This window comes from Phoca vitulina, unplaced genomic scaffold (assembly GCF_004348235.1).
Source record: "Phoca vitulina isolate PV1807 unplaced genomic scaffold, GSC_HSeal_1.0 scaffold74, whole genome shotgun sequence".
In the NCBI taxonomy this organism is placed as follows: domain Eukaryota; kingdom Metazoa; phylum Chordata; class Mammalia; order Carnivora; family Phocidae; genus Phoca; species Phoca vitulina.
This window is the reverse complement of record NW_022589777.1, coordinates 1,073,847-1,097,849: the sequence shown is the minus strand read 5'-3', so window position 1 is coordinate 1,097,849 and position 24,003 is coordinate 1,073,847. Positions and strand designations below refer to the sequence as shown.

General features: G+C 36.9%; 1 long non-coding RNA gene across 1 annotated transcript in view; it reads left to right on the top strand.

Annotated features, from left to right (window-relative positions):
* LOC116625175 overlaps positions 1-23,422 on the top strand; it is a 434,562-nt gene extending 411,140 nt beyond the window's left edge. Inside the window, exon 3 of the long non-coding RNA XR_004298022.1 lies at positions 23,351-23,422. This is a non-coding gene — a long non-coding RNA (uncharacterized LOC116625175). The remainder of the gene's footprint in view (positions 1-23,350) is intronic.
* The last annotated feature ends 581 nt before the right edge of the window (positions 23,423-24,003 follow it).

The window sequence follows — 24,003 nt, the reverse complement described above, 5'->3', positions numbered from 1 at the left end:
AAAAAAAAAAAAAGAAGAAGATAGCAAGAGGGGCAGAATGAAGGGGGGTAATGGGAGGGGGAGACAAACCATAAGAAACGATGGACTCTGAAAAACAAACTGAGAGTTCTAGAGGGGAGAGGGGTGGGAGGATGGGTTAGCCTGGTGATGGATATTAAAGAGGGCACGTTCTGCATGGAGCACTGGGTGTTATAAGCAAACAATGAGTCATGGAACAGTACATCAAAAACTAATGATGTAATGTATGGTGATTAACATAACAATAAAAAATTTTAAAAAAGTTCAAGGGCCAAAGGGATAAATAGCAGACAAATAAGGTATCAATTATATGGTGTGATGAGTTCAATATAGGTAGATATGAAGTGTATCAAATCTGACTTGAATTTAGGGAGGCCTTCTATGTTTGATGATGTTACCGGCATCTTAAAACATGAGGAGGAATTATAAAGATAAAGTGAGTTGGTAGGATGGGTGAAGGTCATACTGTGTAAAGGAAGTGATAGGTGTGATACAGTGTGGTATATTCTGAGATCCATGAATAGGACAGAACAGGCACAAAATGGAAAGACAAGTCAAGACCTTGTGCACCATTTTAAGGAGTTACAACTTTGTTTTAACAGAAATGGTTGATAATTGAATGCTTTTAATTGAAAAAGTAGCAGGTCAAGATTTGTATGAAAACTAAGTCTAGTTATTCAAAGTGCTTCAACCTAATCTGTGAGATCCAATTTTGTACACATCAAAATTTTTCCCAGTCCCTTAGCCATGGAATTCCTTTAATAGCAATCTAACCAGCAAATATGTAGTCAGATGTGCATGTGTGGATACATCAATGTTAATGCCAACTTTTACCTAAAAAGATCATATTTCAGCTTCATAAAGATTGTTTACAAAAAGGAAATTTATAGACTCCTTAATCATCTTTTTGTATTATGAACTTCTTGAAGGCAATAATTGTATTTGACACATATTTTTCATCCCCAAAACTACCACATTGCCTTGAACATGGTGATTAATATATATCTGAATGCATGAATGACTAAGAAATCATGAAATACAAGAATCATTTGGAGATCTATAGGAAGCTAGTTTCAGCAATTTGATTTTATCATATATTCTATTTCATATTCATTGGAAAGCTCTCCCTTCTGTTAGCACAGCATTTGTTTTTGTCACATGGTTTATCAATGTTGCTAATGAGCTGCTAATTAGCTGCCAATTCTTGTGCGATTTAGGAAGAAAGGTGGAGAAGGACTGTTCAAAGGAATATGCATCAGTGATCATGCCTATTTGTTTTATATGTCTCTGGTCGTGTAGCACAGAAATGTTATACATGAAGTTATCACAGGATCACTGAGTATGGCTGTGAATGGGTTATGACTTCATTAAAAATTACTGGTATCGTGTTTTACAAGTATTCTTTCTCTTTTATAAAGGCAAGATTTTAGTGAAGGAGGTCCTAGGTTAGCACAGCATCATTTCATATAATGAGAAAAATATATACATTCCCATCCACAACATGGGACCCACAGTCTTGGGTTTGAATCTTAGTTTTGCTGTTTACTAATTGTTTAATGTTAATCCAGTTGTTTCACATTTTTTTTTATCTCATCTATAAAATGGGAATAATGCTTGCTTCTGAGGGTTTTAGTCAATGATAAAACAGAGATAACATAGGTAAAGCATTAGCTGAATCCTTGCATATGGAAGGTCCTTAAAAATACTGGTTTTTCCTCTTTTCCTATGATGATGAGTCATATTGTATTTTCCTGAATCATACACTGAATTTCATGATTTAGCCCATGTGTTATTATACAAGCATGATTTGTGTGTTTCTCATGGTGATTCCCTTAAAGTTTAGGATATACCTGCCTATTCCCAGAGTTTTTCTAAATATTGTGGTCCTAATTTATCGAATTTCTTTCATGAAGCTCTGTCTTACTAACGGTGTTCATTTTTTGAAATTAAAGCATGTATCATACCATTAAGATCTTTAATGCACACTCCTTGTAACTTAATGATTTACACTACTACAGTCTTAAAATTTAAATTCTTGGGGTGAGAGACCAATTTGATTAGAGCTTTCTCCTTTTCCCAGATTGCTATGTAGCTTTAAATTGCTTAAAGATTGGTGATTATTTATTTAGAGTACTCATTGAACTTAAAGTAGGCTGAGGCAGAGATAGTAAAGCTTGCAAAATACTCCATATGTCACTCTTCATTTCTAAGCTCCTTCCATTTTGATGATGCCATTTGACTGTTTTGGCCAATGAACTAAGGATTGAGTTGTGTGTCACTTCTGGCTTGAGGCAGGGACATACCCAAATTTGAGTTTTTAGTCTGTCCCTTCCCCTATTTCGATAATTGAAAGGCTGCAATTACCGGATGGTATAGCTTACAAGTTGCTAGAAACTCCTTCTGGTTCCCTTAGTCACCATGTGGAGTATATCTTCTATTCCCATTCCTCCAGTCCCTCCGAACCCTCAACGGACATATACTGTGAATGATGCAGAGATATTTATTGTGTTAACCCACTGGGATTTGGTGTCAAAGTTGTTACTCTCTTATAACTTTGTCTATCCAAATTAATGCCTTACTAAAACATACCTTCCTTCCAGGAAAAAAAGAAATTACTCCTCTACCATTTCTGGCAAATATATTGGAATTTTAAAAAAATCAACACACACACAAAACCAAAACAAAAAAACAAACAACACACACACAAAAAAACAATGTCCAAAAATAATATATGTCCAAAAATAATCTTTATGCTAATATTAGGTAACAACTGAGAGGATTTTTGTCTTTGTTTTTAAATCTCTAGAAAATTTTACTATTTACTGTAATAGTTCCACACTCAACTCATTATAACAATCACTTGGGCTATTTCTTAAACTACATAGTATCCTGGATCTCATGCCTAAATAATTACAATTTCCTGGGGAGACACTAGAGAATATGACGTTTTTTAAATTTTATTTTATTTTATTATGTTAGTCACCATACGGTACATCATTAGTGTTTGATGTAGTGTTCCATGATTCACTGATTTTGTATAACACCCAGTGCTCCATGCAATACGTGCCCTCCTTAATACCCATCACTGGGCTAACTCATCCCCCCACTCCCTCCCCTCTAAAACCCTCAGTTTGTTTCTTGGAGTCCATAGTCTTTCATGGTTCGTCTCCCCCTCCAATTTCCCCTCCTTCATTTTTCCCTTCCTTCTCCTAATGTCCTCCATGCTATTCCTTATGTTCCACAAATAAATGAAACCACATGATAATTGACTTTCTCTGCTTGACTTATTTCATTTAGCATAATCTCCTCCAGTCCCATCCATGTTGACATAAAAGTTGGGTATTCATCCTTTCTGATGGCTGAGTAATATTCCATTGTATATATGGACCACATCCTCTTTATCCATTCGTCTGTTGAAGGGCATCTCGGCTCTTTCTACAGTTTGGCTATTGTGGCTATTGTTGCTATGAACATTGGGGTGCATATGGCCCTTCTTTTCACTACATCTGTGTCTTTGGGGTAAATACCCAGGATTGCAATTGCTGGGTCATAGGATAGCTCTATTTTTAACCTTCTGAGGAACCTCCACACTGTTTTCTAAAGTGGCTGTACCAACTTGCATTCCACCAACATTGTAATAGGGTTCCCTTTTCTCCACAACCTCTCCAACGTTTGTTGTTTCTTGCCTTGTCAATTTTGGCCATTCTAACTGGTGTAAGATGGTATCTCAATGTGGTTTTGATTTGAATTTCCCTCATGGCTAATGATGATGAACATTTTTTCATGTGTCTGTTAGCTATTTGTATGTCTTCTTTGGAGAAGTGTCTGTTCATGTCTTCTGCCCATTTTTTGACTTATTTGTTTTTTGGGTGTTGAGTTTGAGAAGTTCTTTATAGATCTTGGGTATCAGCCCTTTGTCTATAGTGTCATTTGCAAATATCTTCCCCCATTCTGTGGGTTGCCTCTTTGTTTTGTTGACTGTTTCCTTTGCTGTGCAGAAGGTTTTTATCTTGATGAAGTTCCAAAAGTTCATTTTCCCTTTTGTTTCACTTGCCTTTGGAGATGTATCTTGAAAGAAGTTGTTGTGGCCGATGTCAAAGAGGTTACTGCCTATGTTCTCCTCTAGGATTTTGATGGAATCCTGTCTCACATTGAGGTCTTTCATCCATTTTGAGTTTATCTTTGTGTATGGTCTAAGAGAACGGTCGAGTTTCGTTCTTCTGTATATAGCTGTCCAATTTTCCCAGCACCATTTACTGAAGAGACTATTTTTTTCCATTGCATGTTTTTTCCTGCTTTGTCAACAATTATTTGAGCATAGAATTGAGGGTCCATATCTGGGCTCTCTATTCTGTTCCATTGGTCTGTATGTCTGTTTTTGTGCCAGTACCCTGCTGTTTTGTTGATCACAGCTTTGTAATATAGCTTGAAATCGGGCAACGTGTTGCCCCCAGCTTTGTTTTTCTTTTTCAACGTTTCCTTGGTGATTCGGGGTCTTTTCTGATTCCATACAAATTTTAGGATTGTTTGTTCTAGCACTTTGAAAAATGTCATTGGAATTTTGATCGGGATGGCGTTGAAGGTATACATTGCTCTGGGCAGCATAGACGTTTTAACAATGCTTATTCCTCTGATCCATGAGCATGGTAAGTTTTTCCATCCTTTTGTGTTGTCTTCAATTTCTTTCATGACTGTTCTGTAGTTCCTAGAGTATAGATCCTTTACCTCTTTGGTTAGGTTTATTCCGAGGTATCTTGTGGTTTTTGGTGCTATTGTAAGTGGAATCGATTCTCTAATTTCTCTTTCTACAGTTGCATTGTTAGTGTATAAGAAAGCAACTGATTTCTGTGCATTGATTTTATATCCTGCCACATTACTGAATTGCTGTATGAGTTCTAATAATTTGGGGGTGGAGTCTTTTGGATTTTCCACATAAAGTATCACATCATCTGCGAAGAGAGAGTGTGACTTCTTTGCCAATCTGAATACCCTTTATTTCTTTTTGTGTCTGATTGCTGTTGCTAGGACTTCTAGTACTATACTGAACAATAGTGGCAAGAGTGGGTATCCTTGTCATGTTCCTGATCTTAAGGGAAAGGCTCTCAGCTTTTCTCCATTGAGGATGATATTCACTGTGGGTTTTTCATAGATGGATTTTATGAAATTGAGGAATATGACATTTTAAAAAGCACCATTGTTTAATCTTACAGTAGGGAAAGTTTGAAAAATGTTCTACTGTGAGGTGGAAGGTGAGGGTTGAGATTTGATGAATGAGTTACTTAAAAAAAAAAAGCACTTTGTGCAATCAATCTATATAGACAGCGCTAATTGTGGTATAAAAGGTCAGTGAAAGGAGACAGTCTCTAAACAATAAATTCTGAAGCCTTCAGTATAAAAAATACTGTGACACCACATTGCAAGCATATAATTAAAGTTTTAAAGTTTAAAATGCATTTTTACATCTATTCCCTCATTTCATACTATTTCTCTATGGTTCGATAATACCGTTATCTTCAGTCTATACATAGGGAAACTGAGGCTCTGATATACTGTGTTTTGCTTCAAGTTCACACAGATGAAAGGCCTTTCTGATAAAGTCTGTTTTAATAGAAACCTCAAGATAGGCAGGCTTTGAGATAATAAAAAAAAGGTAGGATATTAGGAACAAATTTACCCTAGTGTAAAAGTACTGTCTTATGCTCTTTAAAATCCTACTCTTTTCTCAGGTTTGAGCATTATCTTTGTCTCAATCAGGGCTAAGAATTCTTTAGGTAGTGTATGAGAATTGCTCACATTTCCTGAAAGCAGTTTGTAGAGTGGTGAAGAATGTGAACCCCAAAGACAGACTGAGTTCAATTTCTGATTCCATCCCTTAGTTGCCATGTGGCTTTGGTGGTGTTGCTTGACCTTCCTGTGTTGCAGTGTCATTGTGTGAAGTAGTGATAATAATCAAACCTGTATCCTTAGACTGTAGTGAGGATTAATTGGATAATAAATGCAAAGCACTCAGAAGAGAGAGTAACATGTAGTAAATACTCAGTAAGTGTTGGTTCTTTCATAGTTGGAGACATTAGCAGGTTCTATCAAAAAACTTTTTTTCCATGCAATTTTCTCCTTTTTTTCTAGTTTTGAGATATAATCAACATATACCATTGTGTAAGTTTAAGGTGTACTATGTAATGATTTGATACATGCTATGTTGTGAAATGTTTCCCACAGTAAGGTGGGAAACCTTTACCTCACATAACTACCATTTTGTTTTTGTTATGGTGAGAACATTAAAGCTTGAATCTCATAGAAACTTTCAAGTATACAATACAGTATTGTTAACTACAGGCATCATGCTGTACATTAGATCCCAGAACTTATTCATTTTACAACTAAATCTTGTACCCTGTCTAGCAATGGAAACAAGAGACCCAGTTATATTTCCCACAGTAGTTTCATCCCTAATGCTGTGTTCATAACAGCAGACTGAAGTCTGATGAATCATGATGAACCAAGAAGTGTGCATAGTGTTCAAACTCTAGTCTGCATCAGAATCATCTGGAGACCTTGCTAAAACACACATTTCTGGGCTCTGTCCCCAGAACTTCTGATTCCGTAAGTATGGGTGATATGATGCTGCTGGTTTGGGACTGCACCTTGGAGTGGAATGGACAATCAAATCAGATTATGCAAGGCCTTGGAAAGAAGTTTCGGGAACCTGGGCCTTCTGTTGAGGAGTTAGGTGATGATAGAAGGCAAAGAAATTGAATGAACATTATCATTTTGTCAGCATTTTCTTAAATGGTAAATGTAGATTTGTTTACTGATATTTTCCAAGTTTCAATGTTATGTTTCACTTTCTCAGACAATCATGATACTAATCTGTCATCTTTCTAGGACCCTGAATCACTATTGTGCGATTTGATGTCTCTTCACACTTAGGACAATGATTCTTAAGTTTTAGTGAGAATAAAAATTACCTGACTTGTTCATTGGGCTCCCTGCTCAGCAGGGAGTCTGCTTTTCCCTCTGACCCTCCTCCCTCTCATGCTCTCTGTCTCTCATTCTCTCTCTCGCAAATAAATAAAATCTTAAAAAAAAAAATTAAAAAAAAAATTACCTGACTTATTAAATGCTGATTCCTGGAACTTCCTGGCACATCTGACTCAATTGTTCTGGTAGAGAGTAGAGGACTCTATTTTTTCTAGTGCACGAACTTTGATTTGTTTCAGGTGATTTGTGAACAACACATGAGAAATGCTGTAGGTTTTTGCTCAAATTCCACCTGCTATTAAAGCAAAGCTGTTGCTTTTTTCTTTTCATTTTTAAAATATAATTTTTATTTTTAGGTGACCTTTCAGTCCAATTTGTTACATTTCATTAAAATCTGCTTGGTCTACTTCTTCCAATTTCAGCATTTGGTATAAGGCATTTAGAGAAAAGTGACTTGAAAGCAATTTAACCACAAACTCAGCCAAATTAATTTAGGGAGAGTTTAGTAAACAGCCTCTGCTTTCTGTACTTAAGTGATCAATTTCAACACCTGTTTTTCCTTCCAGATGGAGTTAATTAACATTAAAATTATTGCCTATAGCAGAAACTTTTTTTTGATAATTCACAGCCCTCCAGCTGCAATCCAGATTCCTACATTTCTGAAAATTAAAACAACAGCAACGATCATCTCTGTGAGAAGTAAATTTATCATTGAACTATTTGAAGATATGCATATAAGTAAGACCTTAGGGAAAAAAATACAAGCATGTATAAAGTGGATACTATATGCAGACAGTTTCACATGTAAGATCTGGCACAATCCGCATAGCTCTCTCGATTAGTTTTATTCTACCACCCATTTTATATGTAAAGAAGCTGAAGATGAGAAAAGTTTTGTAGCTTTTTGGATGTTCCACGATGACTAAATGGTAGAACCGGAATGTAAACCCCCGTTTAATAAAGATCATGCTCTTTCCACTACACTGCTGTTGGTTTGCAAAACAGCCCCCCACACAAAGGGCAAGGAAAAGACCAAAGAAAGAGTCAGGCCACTGCAGACTGGTAGCAGGCAGGTTTAAAAAACAAGACAACTCACATGGGAGGCTTGTTTTGGGTGGCCACAAGACAAGTAGATCTCTCGACCCACCTGAGAGAACCTTAAGAGGTTTCTATAGAGGCCTTAATTAGGTTCAGTCATGTATACCTTCCAGATGGTCTCAACAACACATTACTCTCTCAAGGCTGCATCCTTATAACGACTCCACCTGTGGGAACAGTGGGCGGAACATACATTCCAAGGACAAGAGAGGGGGGTGAGGAGCCTCTGATTTCCTGGGTCCAGCTCGCAGGTCGATCAGCAGTCATGCCCTCTCAGTGACCTCCTCCAACAACTGGTCTGATCTTAGATGGAGATAAATTTTGAAAAGAAATTCCTTAAGAATGTGAGGTAAAGTATTTGGTTTGGGGTCATTTATACTGAGATTAATGTTACCTTTTAAATATCACAAATTATATGCACACGTCTATATGCATATAAAATGTATGTGAAGCTCTGGTGTCGTATGGTGACACTTAAATATTCCATAATTTTTCACAACATGCACTGTGTGGCAGACACTGGGCTAGGGATTGAGAGATCAAAGACAAAAGTAATAAGATTATTGCAATAAAGTTTATGTGTAATAATGAGATACATAGAAAATGCTTTCAGTAAAAAAGGGGAATCCAGTGAAGAAATGGTTATTTTAGGGATAAGCTCTTGCCCTTGATAATTCTCGTTAAATCTTTTCATAATCCTTATTTTAATGAGATGTTTAACTCTTTTTGACATGTTGCTTTATAAGTAAGTTTGGGACAGATAGTCATTCAGCTTTTTTTCTCCCACTGAATCTCATGGTAATAATCTCATTTAAGTGTTACAACTCAAGAAGTTTAAAAAGATGAAGACCTGAATGACTAATACACTTAGGAAAATTGTCTCTCACCATCTTTTCATGACAGGTCCTAGGCTTGCCTTACAGTGGCTTCTTTCTGTAAAGAATTGTATGGGGATTGAAACTATTGGGAGGTATCATTAAAATGCTATTCTAAGAGAGACATCTGGTCAATATAGGGAGATATGCAGGTATATGAATATATATATATACACATGCAAATACACATGTACACATGGTCAATTCCCACTATTTGCTGCAGTTTTGTTCTATAGTTACCACAAATATTATACTAGCAAATACTAAACCACTGCTCCTAGCAAAAATATAGTGTCCAGGGCGCCTGGGTGGCTCAGTTGGTTAAGCGACTGCCTTCGGCTCAGGTCATGATCCTGGAGTCCTGGGATCGAGTCCCGCATCGGGCTCCCTGCTTGGCAGGGAGTCTGCTTCTCCCTCTGACCCTCCTCCTTTTCATGCTCTCTGTCTCTCATTCTCTCTCTCTCTCAAATAAATAAATAAAATCTTAAAAAAATATATATATAGTGTCCAGTTCTATGAACCTCTGGTCACAACATTTTTGTCCACTGATCAATGTATAACCTTGTTTATGTGTGAAGACCCCTTATTATATATTGTTGATTCATTAACACTAACTCACAGTTACTATCACTGTAACTCATGCCTGAACAAAGCTTATCTAACGTACGTATTTTCTCCATAAGGCACATCACAGCCTTGATAGTACTTTAACACTACACTTGGGGGCCATTTTAAACAGTGAAATCACCAATAAAAAGCACAAAAATGAGAAAACATGGCACTAAATAGACCATGAAAAGGACACATTTGTTTCCAGTATGAGTGCTGAAACAAGGCAGAAAGTGCATTGTTCAACCTTAGCTGGGAAAAGGCTCACAAGTCACCAGGTGACTCAAAATTCTCACCACTCTGCACATGTCTACAAATGACTGAAAGTCTCACATACATTGATTTGGGATTACATATATATTTTAGCTAGTACACAAATTTGTAAACACAGAATCCAAAAATAATGAGGATAGACACAAACATTCTCTGTATATATCATTTAAAAATTATTTAAAATATAGTAATAGTCTCAGTGAGAGCAATGTACACCCCCAACACACTAGAGAATGTTTTATGTTTTCTTTTAGGCATATTTCATTTGGAAAGAATTGGCTTAAAGCAGCTCAATCCCCTATTGTATTTACAGTGAGTAAGAGAGTGTGCTCTGATATAGTCAGGGATATTGCTCAAACTCACTGGCTCTGGCTGGCAAGTCCATTTGAAGCTTTCTAGCACTTACCAAACTCTCTAACGTATTCTATAACTTTAAGAGGGAGGAGTTAAGTGACTCTTAGAATGGTGTAATGTAGAATTTGGTATTTTGTTTTGTAGAATTTGGCCTGTGTCTTAACTCCCAATTTGCTCTCAGCATTAAAGTATTAAAAGCAATATAGCAAAAGAAGATGATTCAGTTGACAGGTTGTTTGGTTTTTGTTTTAATCAAAATGTTAAGGAAATAAGCTAGGATTATTCAATGACTACTGTATAACTGAGCTATAACTGTGCAACAAAGCATCCCCAACTCAGTGACTGAAAAAACCAACTGTTGGTTTTTACTCACATGTCTTGAGGTTGGTTGGGGTTCCTCTGGTCTCTGGACAGCTCTCTTCAGAGTGAGGTAGCTGAAGCTGCTCTGTTTCCAGCTGCAGGTCAAGGGTCTGAAGAATGTGCTCTGTCCCAGAATGCTCTCATTTCCAGGGGAATCCAGGAGAGAGGTGCAAAAGGAAAAGCAGAAATACACAAAGCCTTTTAAGGACTAGACTTAGAATCATCACACTGTCACTTCTGCCTCATTCTACAGGCCAAAGTAAGACACAGGGATCAACCCAAAGGTAAGAAGTAAGGAAATACACTCTTCCTCTTTAGAAGGAGCAACTACAAAATTACATGGCAAAGGATGTGGTATGGGGAGGGAGGAGGCATTGGAGTAACTAATTCAATCTACCACTCCTGCTATATGTTTGGCACTGAGCTGATACTGCTCAATAGGCCTTAACAGATGTAATACATTCTTTCTCCCTCCCCTACATCTTTGTCTCTCTCTTTCTCTGGTAATTATGTTTATTATCCCAATGATACAATGAGGATACTGAGGATTAGAGGGTCAAAGTAAATTGCTCAAAGTTGGTAAGCGAAAGAGCCAGCTTTCACATAAAGGATCATAAGACTTCAGATTTGAGCTCTTAAACACAGCACTATTTTGTTGGAAGAGATGTCTAATACACAGTAGGGCCAGAAATCAACTCCCATTTGCCTTTCTTCAAAGTTCATGCTTTATCACACCATGCAACATGTATTATATAAAAGAGAAACCTTAATGGAAATAGCTCACATATTAACACAATAAGTTTCTTCACCTCTTTCTCTCTGAACCCATATCTAATATGCCAGGGTATCTTCACATTGCTCATATCTTTAAAATATATCAATAATCAGTTATTTCTCATCATTTACATCGTTGCTACCATGGTTCAAGCCACGACCATCTTTCTTGAGGATTACTGTGGTAAATTCCTAACTCCTCTCCCTGCTTACACTTTGACTAAAACCCAGATCTATGCTCAGTATAGCAGCCCGAGCATTCCTCTTAATAAGAATTAATTTTTGGTCAAAACCCTGTGATTGGAGGGGAGGAGTTGAGATGGCTGAGTAGTAGGGGGATCCTGGGCTTGTCTCATCCTTTGAACACTGCTAGATCAATATCAAATAATTTTGAACAACTAGGAAATCAATCTGAGGATTAAGAAAACAATCTGCACAATTGGAAGGAGAGAACATGGCAGATGCAAGGTTTGGAGACATGATTTGGGGGAGAGAAAAGCGGTAGTTCTGGGGAGGGAGGGAGGAGCAGGAGAGAGAGCAACATGTAGGGTTCATGCAAGGTGCCACAGTGTGCTGATCCCCTGGCTTTCACTGGACATTCCCCTTCCTGGAGTACATTAGGAAGAGGGCATATTGCCTCTCTGAGGACAAAGGACCCACTGGGCATGACTGAGTGGCTGTTCAACAGCAGGGGACAGAGGTATGCACAGAGGGCAGATTACCTAGTCACAGCTTTTTGCTGTGCTTCACATCAACTTCAGGCACCTCTGTGGCTATATGACTGCTTTTCTGGGACCGAATGTTGCTGGGCTCAGCACTGGGAAGCTCTCCTCTGGGGGAGGGGACAGGTCTGCACTTTGATGGGTCCTTTAGATTTGGAGTTTTGAGTCCCAGCTGCCAGCCAGAGATAAAACACAGGAGCACTCTGGCACCAGGTATGCTGATGGCCTGGGCACAGACCGTTTGAGGGCAGGGATCTGACAAAAGCCTGGGACACAGGAGGGTAGATTATTTGCTTTTCTGTGAGGGCCTCTTGAGCAGCTGTGGCCTTGAGTTCCCCTCCCCGAGGTCAAGAGGGCGGGGTGACATCATCTTCCATGCCTCACCCCACCCCTCCACCAGCATGGTGGGACTTCAGAATGAAAGACGGTACCTCCAGTGGAGACTGGAGTCACTTACACCAAATCTTCCCCCTGCACCTGGCAGGGGCATTTTACTGTGGGCCAGCATAGTGGGCCTCTTCCTCAGAACACAAATCAGGTTCCCCACATGTACCAATTCTACTAATCATAGAGTGCTCCAAAGCACTAGCTTCAGTTCTGGTGGAAATATGACTAGGATTTTTTTTTAACTTTAATTTTTTTTTAATTGTTTTTCTTTTTTCTTTGAAATCAGGCTTATAGTTTTTTGTTGAATTGTAGGTTTGTTTGTTTCCTTTTCTTGTTTTTTTTGGATCAGGCTTTTCTCTCCTTTTTTTTTTTTTTTTTTTTTTTTTTTTTGAATTAGGATTGTAGATTTTGTTTGCTTTTTTTGTTCTTTTTCCTTTTCCTTTTTTCTTAGATCAGGCTTTTTTTTTTTTTAATTAGGATTATCTGAACAAACAAATCAAAGCACATCTAGTTGAAGGTCCAAACACTCCCCACTGCAAGCAAGGAGGAATTCTGCAGAGGACTGACCTGTGGGAAAGAGTAGACAAAACATAATAGCAGAGTGCACAGAGCATACATCAGAAACACTTCCTGAAGTGCCAGACCCTAGACACTGTATGACCCCTTCTTAATATAGTATTACTCTCATGAGCAGGAAACATAACAAGCTGTCATAACACAAAAAAGATAGAAATCTAGACATAATGACAAGATGGAGAAATTCTTCCCAAAAGAAAGATCAAGAAGAAATCATAGCCGAGGATTTGCTCAAAACAGATATAAGCAATATATCTGAACAAGAATTTAGAACAACAGTCATAAGAATTCTATCTAGGCTTGAAAGCATCAAAAACACCAGAGAAACTTGCTGCAGAGATAAAAGACCTAAAAACTAGTCAGGCCGAAGTAAAAATAAAGCTATAACTGAGATGCAAAACTGACTGGATATAATCAGAATGAGGATGGAAGAAGCAGAGGAACAAATAGGTGATATAGAAGATAAAGTTATCGAAAATAATGAAGCTGAAAAGAAGAGGGAAAGAAATCTATTAGATCACAAATATAGACTTAGGGAACTCAGCGATTCCACAAAGTGCAATGATATCCATATCATAGGAGTTCCAGAAGAAGAAGAGTGGCGAAAAGGGGCAGAAGGTTTATTTGAACCAATTATGGCTGAGTACTTCCCCTAATCTGGGGAAGGAAACAGGCCTTCAAAACCAAGAGGCACAGAGAACTCCCCTTAAAAATCAACAAAAACGGGTCAACAGCAAGACATGTCATAGTGAAACTTGGAACATATAAGGATAAAGAGAGAATTCTGAAAGTAACTGGGGACAAAATGTCCTTAACTACTATAAAGGTAGTCCTATAAGATTAGCAGAAGACTGTCCACAGAAACTTGGCAGGCCAGAAGCAAGTGACATGATATATTCAATGTGCTAAATGGGAAAAATATGCAGCCAGGAATACTATATCCAGCAAGACTTGCATTCAGAATAGAAGGAGAGGTAAAGGGTTTCCAAGAAAGCAAAAACTTAAGAGTTCATGAGCACTAAACCAGCCCTGCAGGAAATATCAAAGGGGACCCTTTGTGTGGGAAAGAGAAAACAAAAACAACAAAGACTAGAAAGGAACAGAGACAATCTACAGGAACAGTGACTTTACAGGTAATAGAGTGGCATTAAATTCATATGGATCAGTAATTACTCCAAATGTAAATGGACTAAATCCTCCAATCAAAAGACATAGGGTATCAGAATGAATTAAAAAAAAAAAAAAAAGAACAAGACTCATCAATATGTTGCTTAAAATAGACTCGTTTTGGACCCAAAGACACTTCCAGATTAAAAAGGGGGGTGGGGAGAACCATCTATCATGGTAATGGACATCAAAAGAAAGCTGGAGTAGCCATACTTATATCAGACAAACTAGAATGTAAAACAAAGATGGTAATAAGAAATGAATAAGGGCACTATATCATAATAAAGGGTCTATCCAAAAAGAGAATCTAACAATTGTAAATATGCCCCCAACTTGGGAGCAGCCAAATGTATAAAACAATTAATAACTAATAAGAGATGAAGAAGGGCATTATATCATAATAAAGGAGTCTATCCAACAAGAAGATCTAGGGCGCCTGGGTGGCTCAGTTGGTTAAGTGACTGCCTTCGGCTCAGGTCATGATCCCGGGGTCCTGGGATCGAGTTCCACATCAGGCTCCCCCTGCTCTGCGGGGAGCCTGCTTCTCCCTCTGCCTCTGCTTGTCACTCTCCCTGCTTGTGCTCTCTCTGTCAAATAAATAAATGAAATCTTAAAAAAAATAATCTAGCAATTATATATATTTATGCCCCCATCTTGGGAGCAGCCAAATATATAAATCAATAACAAACTTAAAGAAACTTGTGGATAATAATACAATAAGAGTAGGGGACGTTAACACCCTATGTGCAGCAATGGACAGATCATCTAAGCAGAAGATCAACAAGCTAACAATGGCTTTGAATGATGCATTGGACCAGATGGACTTAACAGATATATTCAGAACATTTCATGTTAGAGCAGCAGAAAATTTGAACAGACCCATAACCCGCAAAGAACTTGAGCCAGTAATCAAAAATATCCCAACAAACAGTAGTCCAGGGCCAAATGGCTTCCCAGGGGAGTTCTACCATACTTTCCAAGAAGAATTAATACTTATTCTTCTGAAATGTTCCAAAAAAAGAAAAAAAGGAATGGAAGGAAAACTTCCAAACTCATTCTATGAGACCAGCATTACTGTGATTCTAAAACCAAACAAAACCCCATTAAAAAGAAGAATTACAGATCAACATCCCTGATGAACATGGATGCAAAAATGCTCACCAAGATACTAGCTATTCTAATCCAACAGCACATTAAAAGGATTATTCACCATGATCAAGTGGGATTTATCCCTGGGCTACAAGGGTGGTTCAATATCCACAAATCAATGTGATATACCACATTAATAAAGGGTAAGAACCATATGATCCTCTCAATAGATACATAAAAAGCATTTGACAAAATACAGCACCCTTTCTTGATAACACCCTCAAGAAAGTAGGGATAGAAGGAATATACCTCAACATGAAAGACCCACAGCTAATATCATTCTCAATGGGGAGAAACAGAACTTTTCCCCTAAGGTCAGGAACACGGCAGGGATGTCCACTCTAACCACTTTTGTTCAGTATAGTACTGTAAGTCCTAGCCTCAGCAATCAGGCAGCAAAAAAGAAAGAAAAGGCACCCAAATCAGCCAGGAAGAAGTAAAACTTGCACTCTTCACAGATGACAGGATATTCTCTGTAGAAAACCTGAAAGACTCCACTAAAAACTTGCTAGAACTCATACATGAATTCAGCAAAGTTGCAGGATATAAAATCAATTTACAGAAATCTGTTGCATTTCTATGCACCAATAATGAAGCAGAACAAAGAATAATTAAGGAATTGGTCCCATTTACAATTGTACCAAACACTGTAACATACCTAGGGATAAATCTAACCAAATAGGTAAAAGAGTAATTAAGGAATTGGTCCCATTTATAATTGCACCAAACACTGTAAGATACCTAGGAATAATTCTAACAAAATAGGTATAAGAGTAATTAAGGAATTGGTCCCATTTACAATTGCACCAAACACTGTAAGATACCTAGGGATAAATCTAACCAAATAGGTAAAAGATCTGTATGCTGAAAACTATAGAATACTTATGAAAGAAATTGAAGAAGACATAAAGAAATGCAAAAATATTCCATGCTCATGGATTGGAAGAACAAATATTGTTAAAATGTCTATACTACCCAAAGCAATCTACACAGTCAGTGCAATCCCCATCAAAATAACACTAGCATTTTTCACAGAACTAGAACAAGCAATCCTAAAATTTGTATGGAACCAGAAAAGACCCTGAATAGCCAAAGTGATGCTGAAAAAGAAAAGCAAAGTAGGAGGCATCACAATCCCAGACTTAAAATTGTATTACAAAGCTGCAATCATCAAGAAAATATGGTAGTGGCACAAAAACAGACACGTAGACCAGGGAACAGAATAGAGAACCCAGAAACAGACCCACAACTATATGGTTAACTATCTTTGACAAAGCAGGAAAGAATATCCAATGGAAAAAAGACAGTCTCTTCAACAAATGGTGTTGGGAAAATTGGACAGCGACATGCAGAAGAATGAAACTGGACCATTTTCTTACACCATACATAAAAATAAACTCAAAATGGATGAAAGACCTAAATATGAGATATGAAACTATCAAAATCCTAGAGGAGAACACAGGCAGCAACCTCTTTGATCTTGGCTGCAGCAGCTTCTTACTAGACAAGTCTTCATAGGCAAGGTAAACAAAAGCATAAATAAACTATTGGGACCTCATCAAGATAAAAAGCTTCTGCACAGTGAAGGAAACAACAACCAAACTAAAAGGCAACCTACATAATGGGAGAAGATATTTGCAACTGACATATTGGATAAAGGGGTAGTACCCAGAATCTATAAAGAACTCATGAAAATCAACACCCCAAAAATAAATAATCCAGTTAAGAAATGGGCAGAAGACATGAACAAACATTTCTCTAAAGAAGACATACAAATGGCCATCAGACACATGAAAAACTGCTCAACATCACTTGGCATCAGGGAAATACATATCAAAACCACAAATACCACCTCACAACAGTCAGAATGGCTAAAATTAACAACTTGGGAAACAACAGATGTTGCCAAGGATGTAGAGAAATGGAAACCCTCTTACACTGTTGGTGGGAATGCAAGCTGGGGCAGCCACTCTGGAAAACAATGTGGAGGTTCCTCAAAAGGTTGAAATGCAACTACTCTGTGACCCAGCAATTGCACTACTAGGTATTTATTCAAAAGATTACAAAAATGCCAATTCAAAAGGGTACATACACCCCAATGTTTATAGCAGCATTATCAACAATAGCCAAATTATGGAAAGAGCTCAAGTGTCCATCCACTAATGAATGGATAAAAAAGATGTGTGTATATATATATGTATATACACATATATATATACATACACATACATATATACACATGTGTATATATGTATGTGTATGTATATATATAATGGACCATATATATACACACATACATATGTAAATGTATATACATACGTATATGTGTATATATGTGGGTGTATATATATAATGGACCATCATGCATGTATAATGGACTATTACTCAGTCATCAAAAAGAATGGACTTTTGCCATTTGCAACAATGTGGGTGGAATTGGAGTATGTTATGATAAGCAAAATAAGTCACTCAGAGAAAGACAAATATCATATGATTTCACTCATATGTGGAATTTAAGAAACCAAACGGATGACCACAGGGGAAAGGAAAGAAAAAATAAAATAAACACTGAGAGGGAGACAAATCGTAAGAGACTCTTAACTATAGAGAACAACCTGAGGGTTGATGGAAGGGAGGTAGGTAGGGGGATAGGCTAAACAGGTGATGGGCATGAAGGAGGGCACTCGTTGTGATGAGCACTGGGTATTATATGTAAGTGATGAATCACTAAATCTACTCCTAAAACCAATACTACACTATATGTTAACTAACTTGAATTTAAATTTGAAAAAGTACCAAAAATATTTTTTCCTTTAAAAACAACAACAACAAACCCTGTGATGGCTCCGCATTATACTTAGAGCAAAATCAGTGGCCTGCAAGGCCCCTCTGAACCATCACCTTCCCTTATTTGCCTTCACTCCTCTCCTACTACTTTCTCCGTCATTCACTGTACTGTAGCAGTCACACTGGTCGCCTTGCTGTTTCTCAAAAAAGGCAGGCTCCAGTCTTAAAGCTTAAGGTCCATAGTAGAACTTTCTCTTTAGATCAATCTTTACATAAATAGGTTTCTAGTTAGCTCCCTTGTATCTTTCAATTATTTGCTCAAATGTCAATGAGCCTACCTTGCATACCCAATTTAAAATTGCAAACTGCCTCCTTGCCGGGTCCATGTCAACTTCCACCCTGCTATCCCCAATCCCTTTACCCTGCTATACTTTCTCTTTTCTGCCTAATACTTTTAATCTTGTAACATATTATGTAGTGCAATTTCCTTTTATGATTATTGTTTACTGTCCATCACCCAGTGTTAGAATATAAACTCAAGGAGGCAGGTTTAGTCTGTGTTGTTCACTGTTGTATCCTAAATAACAAGAAATGTCTCTGGAACATAGCAGGCAATCAATAAACATTTGATGAAACAATGAATAAACTGCCCACTGAGGTAGGGTTTCCATAGTATATAAACTTCGGAAAAGGACCAATGTGAGTTTGTAATGAACCACAACATCTACGAATCATTACCTTTGTGACTTTGAACAAATTAATGTTTAAAAGCCTCAGTGTTCTCTGAAATGATGAGCAGACTGTCAAGGTCTCAGGAAACAACCCTTATTTTGACAGTTTCATGGTTAATTGGAATCCCAACATCTGGCCTTTGGAATGCAGCCAATAACTGGGAATGTACAAAAAGAGGGAAAAGGTATAGTTTCTGACCACATGGATTTCAACTTCATTTTCTACATCCATTTATAGCTTTTCTTAAAATGGAGAACTACTGTTTACAATGAGCCTTCCTCCTTCCTCCTCCACCTGTAGCCAGTTATTCTTTCTTCAGTCCAAGCATGTGACATACTCTAGTAATTGCTATTAGTCACTGTAGCCATAGGAAATAGAGGGGTGAGTAAGTTGACTTTTAGCTAGTTTGTTGTACTGCTGCCGTTCCTTGATTGGTACTATAGGGGAGAGAGGAAGTGTAGGAGTTTACTAAGGCTGCCATAACAAAGTACCACAGACTAGTTACCTTGAAAACAGAATTTTACTTTCTCACAGTTCTAGGAAACAGAAGTGTGAGATCAAGGTTTTGGCAGGGTGGTGTTTTCTGTTTTGTTTTTCTCTGACGCCTGTCTCTTTGGCTTTCTTCTCCCTATGTCTTCGGATGGTCCTCTGTGTATGTTCATGTTTGTCTCTGAGTTTACCTTATAAGCACACCAGTCATATTGGATCAGAGCCCACTCTAATGATCTCATTTAATTTTAATCACCTCTGTAAATGCCGTGTCTCCAAGTACAGTCACAATATGAGGTACTAGGGGTTAAGAATCCACCAAATGGATTTTGGGAAGACACGTTGGGTCCGTAATTGGAAGTCAAATGAGTGAAGAGAGCAAGGTATCCACCATTTATATTTGTCAGAGATGTTTCCTAAATACTCTTTTGCTCTGAGAAGTAGAACGATTTTTTGATAAAGGTAAAATTACTAGGATGATCTAGCCATTCAAAATGGAAGATAGCCACATGAAGTAGAAGTAGGTTATATGTGTGTGGTTTGGAGTAGGTGTTCACTAAATATTGAAATGAATTTTAAGTTCTTTCAGAAACTCAAAAATGAATAAGTAACAGTTCTAACTGTGAAATAATAGTAAAAAATTCTTATTGCTAACCTCTCTGTCACAAATATAATTGTTTCTCTTCTGCATAATCCATTTCCCAATTTGAAGTTGATCTCATATCACCAAAAACAGTAAAATTAATGTCTTCCTGAATACCTGATTGTGGTTTTCTTAACATTTTATTTATTTATTTGTTTCTTTCTTTCTTTATTTTTAGAGAGGGAGTGAGAGGGGAGGGGCAGGAGGAGAGGGAGAGAGAGAGACTCTTAAGCAGGCTTCATGCCCAGTGTGGAGCTAAACATGGGGCTCGATCCCACAACGGTGAGATCATGACCTGAGCCGAAATCAGGAGTTGGACACTTAACTGACTGAGCCCACCAGGCACCAAATACCTTTTTATGTTTGCAATTTAGTCTCTTCTCTTGTTTTTAACAGTATTGCATATTGGTTAACTAATGATCAAATAATGAAACTATTGTAGGCAGCCCCTCACAACTCCCTTCCAGACTGACATCAGACCTTTATCTGGAACAATACTTTCATCTTTTCATCTCATTTCTAAGGACTGTAAAGTGGGCCTTATGATTCTGTCTGGCTAATTCCAATCTGTTATTCTTTCTCATTTAGTATTTGAATTCCCTAATCTATAAGCAAAAGTGAGGTCCCGGGAATCTTCTCTTACTTAACATATTTTTTAAAAAAGCATGCATAAAAATCAACAAATAATTGTCTTTATTCTTTTAAAAATATGAGATTTCCTATTTACTATCATATTTTTAGTCTATTTTAGATTAAATGTCTACTTTAGACATTTTAGATAAGGTATCTACCTTGTATTTATAATGTATTTTTAATATTTACTATAAATATTAGAAATAATTATTCTGAGTCTCCTATTTCATCATATGGGCCTGGGACCTCTGCAGGTTTTTTATAGGATGATTTTAAATCACATAGTTTATTCTGAAGCTAAGGGCTCTAATTATTCAGTCCCAGTAATTCTCTATATTTCATTTGTCTGTCGTGTGTTAGGATTGATATTCCTGAGTTGGAATACTCAATATGTTTTTTCAGGAGTCAGCAAACTGTGGCCTGGGGCCAAATACTTGCCAACTGGCTGATTTTGTCAATAAAGTTTAATTGCACACCCGTACTTATGCCTTCACATACATAGAATTGAGTAGTTGAGAAAGATACTGCATGCCTGTGAAGCCTAAAATATTTACTGTCTCTTTAGATAAGAAGTTTGCCAATCCCCATGTTATGTATATTTTGTTTTTTAAAGCTACAACAAATATGACCATCTGTTTTTTTTTTAATTCCAGTATAGTAAACATAAGGTGCTGTATTAGTTTCAGGTGTACAATATAGTGATTCAACAATTCTATACATTACTCAGTGCTCCTTATCATGAGGAGCACTATTAATCCCCTTCACCTATTTTACCCATCACTCCAACAACCTCCCCTCTGGTAACCATCAGTTCTCTATAGTTAAGAGTCTGTTTCTTGGTTTGTCTCTTTTTTCCATTGTTCATATTTTTGAGTGAAATCACATGGTATTTGTCTTTCTCTGTCTGATTTATTTCCTTTAGCATTATACTCTTTACATCCATCTATGCTGATGCAAATGGCAAGATTTCATTCTTTTTTATGGCCAAGTAATATTTCATTGTATGTGTATGTTTGTATATGTGTGTATATATACACTACATCTTCTTCATCCATTCATCTAGCAGTGAACACTTGGGCTGCTTCCATAATTTGGCTATTGTAAATAATGCTGCTATAAACATAGGGGTGCATATACTTCTTCAAATTAATGTTTTTGTATTCTTTAGGTAACCCCCAGTAGTGGAATTGTTGAACCATAGCATAATTCTATTTTTAATTTTTTGAGGAACCTTCTATACTGTCTTCCACAGTGGCTGCACCAGTTTGCATTCCCACCAACAATGGATGAGGGTACCTTTTTCTCCACATCCTTACCAACACTTTTCCTTCTTGCATTTTTGATTTTAGCCATTCTGACAGGTGTGAGGTGATATCTCATTGTAGTTTTGATCTGCATTTCCCTGATGATGACTGATGTTGAGCACTTTTCATGTGTCTGTTGACCATCTGCATGTCTTCTTTGGAGAAATATCTGTTCATGTCTTCTGCCCGGACTATTTGTTTTTTGGGTGTTGAGTGTGTAAGTTCTTGATAAATTTGGGGTAATAACCTTTCATTGGATATGTCATTTTTAAATATCTTCTCTCACTTGGTTGGCTGTCTTTTAGTATTATTGGTTGTTTCCTTTGCTGTGCAGAAGCTTTTAACTTTGATGTAGTCCCAATAGTTTATTTTCCTTTTTTTCCCTTGCCTCAGGAGACATACCTAGAAAAATGTTGTTGCAGCCCATGCCAGAGAAATTACTACGTATGTTCTCTTCTAGGATTTTATGGTTTCAGGTCTCACATTTAGGTCCTTAATATGTTTTGAGTTTATTTTTGTATATGGTGTAAGGAAGTGGTCCAGTTTCATTCTTTTGCATGTAGCTGTCCAGTTTTCCTATCACCATTATTGAAGAAACTTTTTCTCATTGCATATTCTTGCCTCCTTTGTTGAAGATTAATTAACCATATAGGTGTGGATTCATTTGTGGGATTTCTATTCTGTTTCATTGACCTATGTGTCTGTTTTTGTGCCAATACCATACTGTTTTGATTACTACAGGTTTACAGTATATCTTCAAATCTGGGATTATGATACCTCCAGTTTTGTTCTTTTTCAAGATTGCTTTGGCTATTTGGGGTCTTCTGTGGTTCCATACTAATTTTAGGATTGTTTGTTGTAATTCTGTGAAAAATACTACTGGTATTTTGGTACAGATTGCAGTAAATCTGTGGATTGCTTTGGGTGGTATGGACATTTTAACAAAATTTGTTCTTCCAACACATGAACATGAAATGTCTTTCCAATTGTGTCATCTTCAATTTCTTTCATTGGCATTTTATAGTTTGCACAGTACAGGTCTTTCACCTCCTTGGTTAAGTTTATTCCTAGGTATTTTTTTATGTTTTGACCATCTCTATTTTTATCATACCTGCTGAGGCAATAAGTCAGCATAGACTCTAATTGGAATTATTTCCATCTTTAATGCATTCTAACTCTCTTTGGTGCCTTTAAAAAATTTACTGAATTTACATTCCTGTTATAAATGAAAATTAGTCTGTACAAATTTGCCTATCTATGGAAATTCTATGATCATTATGTCTTTGAAATGCATTTTGTCTTAATACCATGTAGCTGTGTTAATGTGGCTTTAACAATATGATATTTAGTTTTACTATAATATAATCAGTTTTTATATTTTTACTCTTGTATTTAATTAATATTTTTTAATTCTTTCAGTGTCAATTTTTTTGGCGATGGGTGATAAGAGGTAAACTGACTTTACCAAGGTAAGTGACCCCACATTTCTTAAGGTGATGCATTTTTTAAAAGTAGATATTCTGGCACCTTAGTCCTCAAAGCTAGAAACCACACCTATGACTTATGGGGATTATAATATTCTATTCTCTACCTGCAGAGAAATATTTTTTATTTATCCCTCACTAAATAATATGAGAGGTGAAACAATTCAATCTGCAAAGTGGCAAAAAAATTGAATTAAGTGATTTAGAGAACACTCAGTGTGCTGTCATGAATCATATTTTAGAGGAAAACGAGGGTCCATATGAATAAAGAAAAAAAGGAAAAATAGTAAAACTAACTTGACAGGAACGATGGATTGTTAACTTCTATAAACAATGTAATTTGCTTAGATTTTATGTTTTTTAAATTTCTTAGCACCCCATGAAAATATGGAATGTCTCTGAAATTTTCTTCTCATATAATGCTTAGAAATATAGAAATGAATGACTCATCCTTCTTCCAGAATTTGAATGGTATTAAGTATTTAGTTTCTTTGATGTATCAAAGTAATAGAATCCTGTCAGGAAATGTTAGGTTTCCTAATGTTGTAGCATGCACATTTAATAATCAAGTTTACTAGAACTTATTAA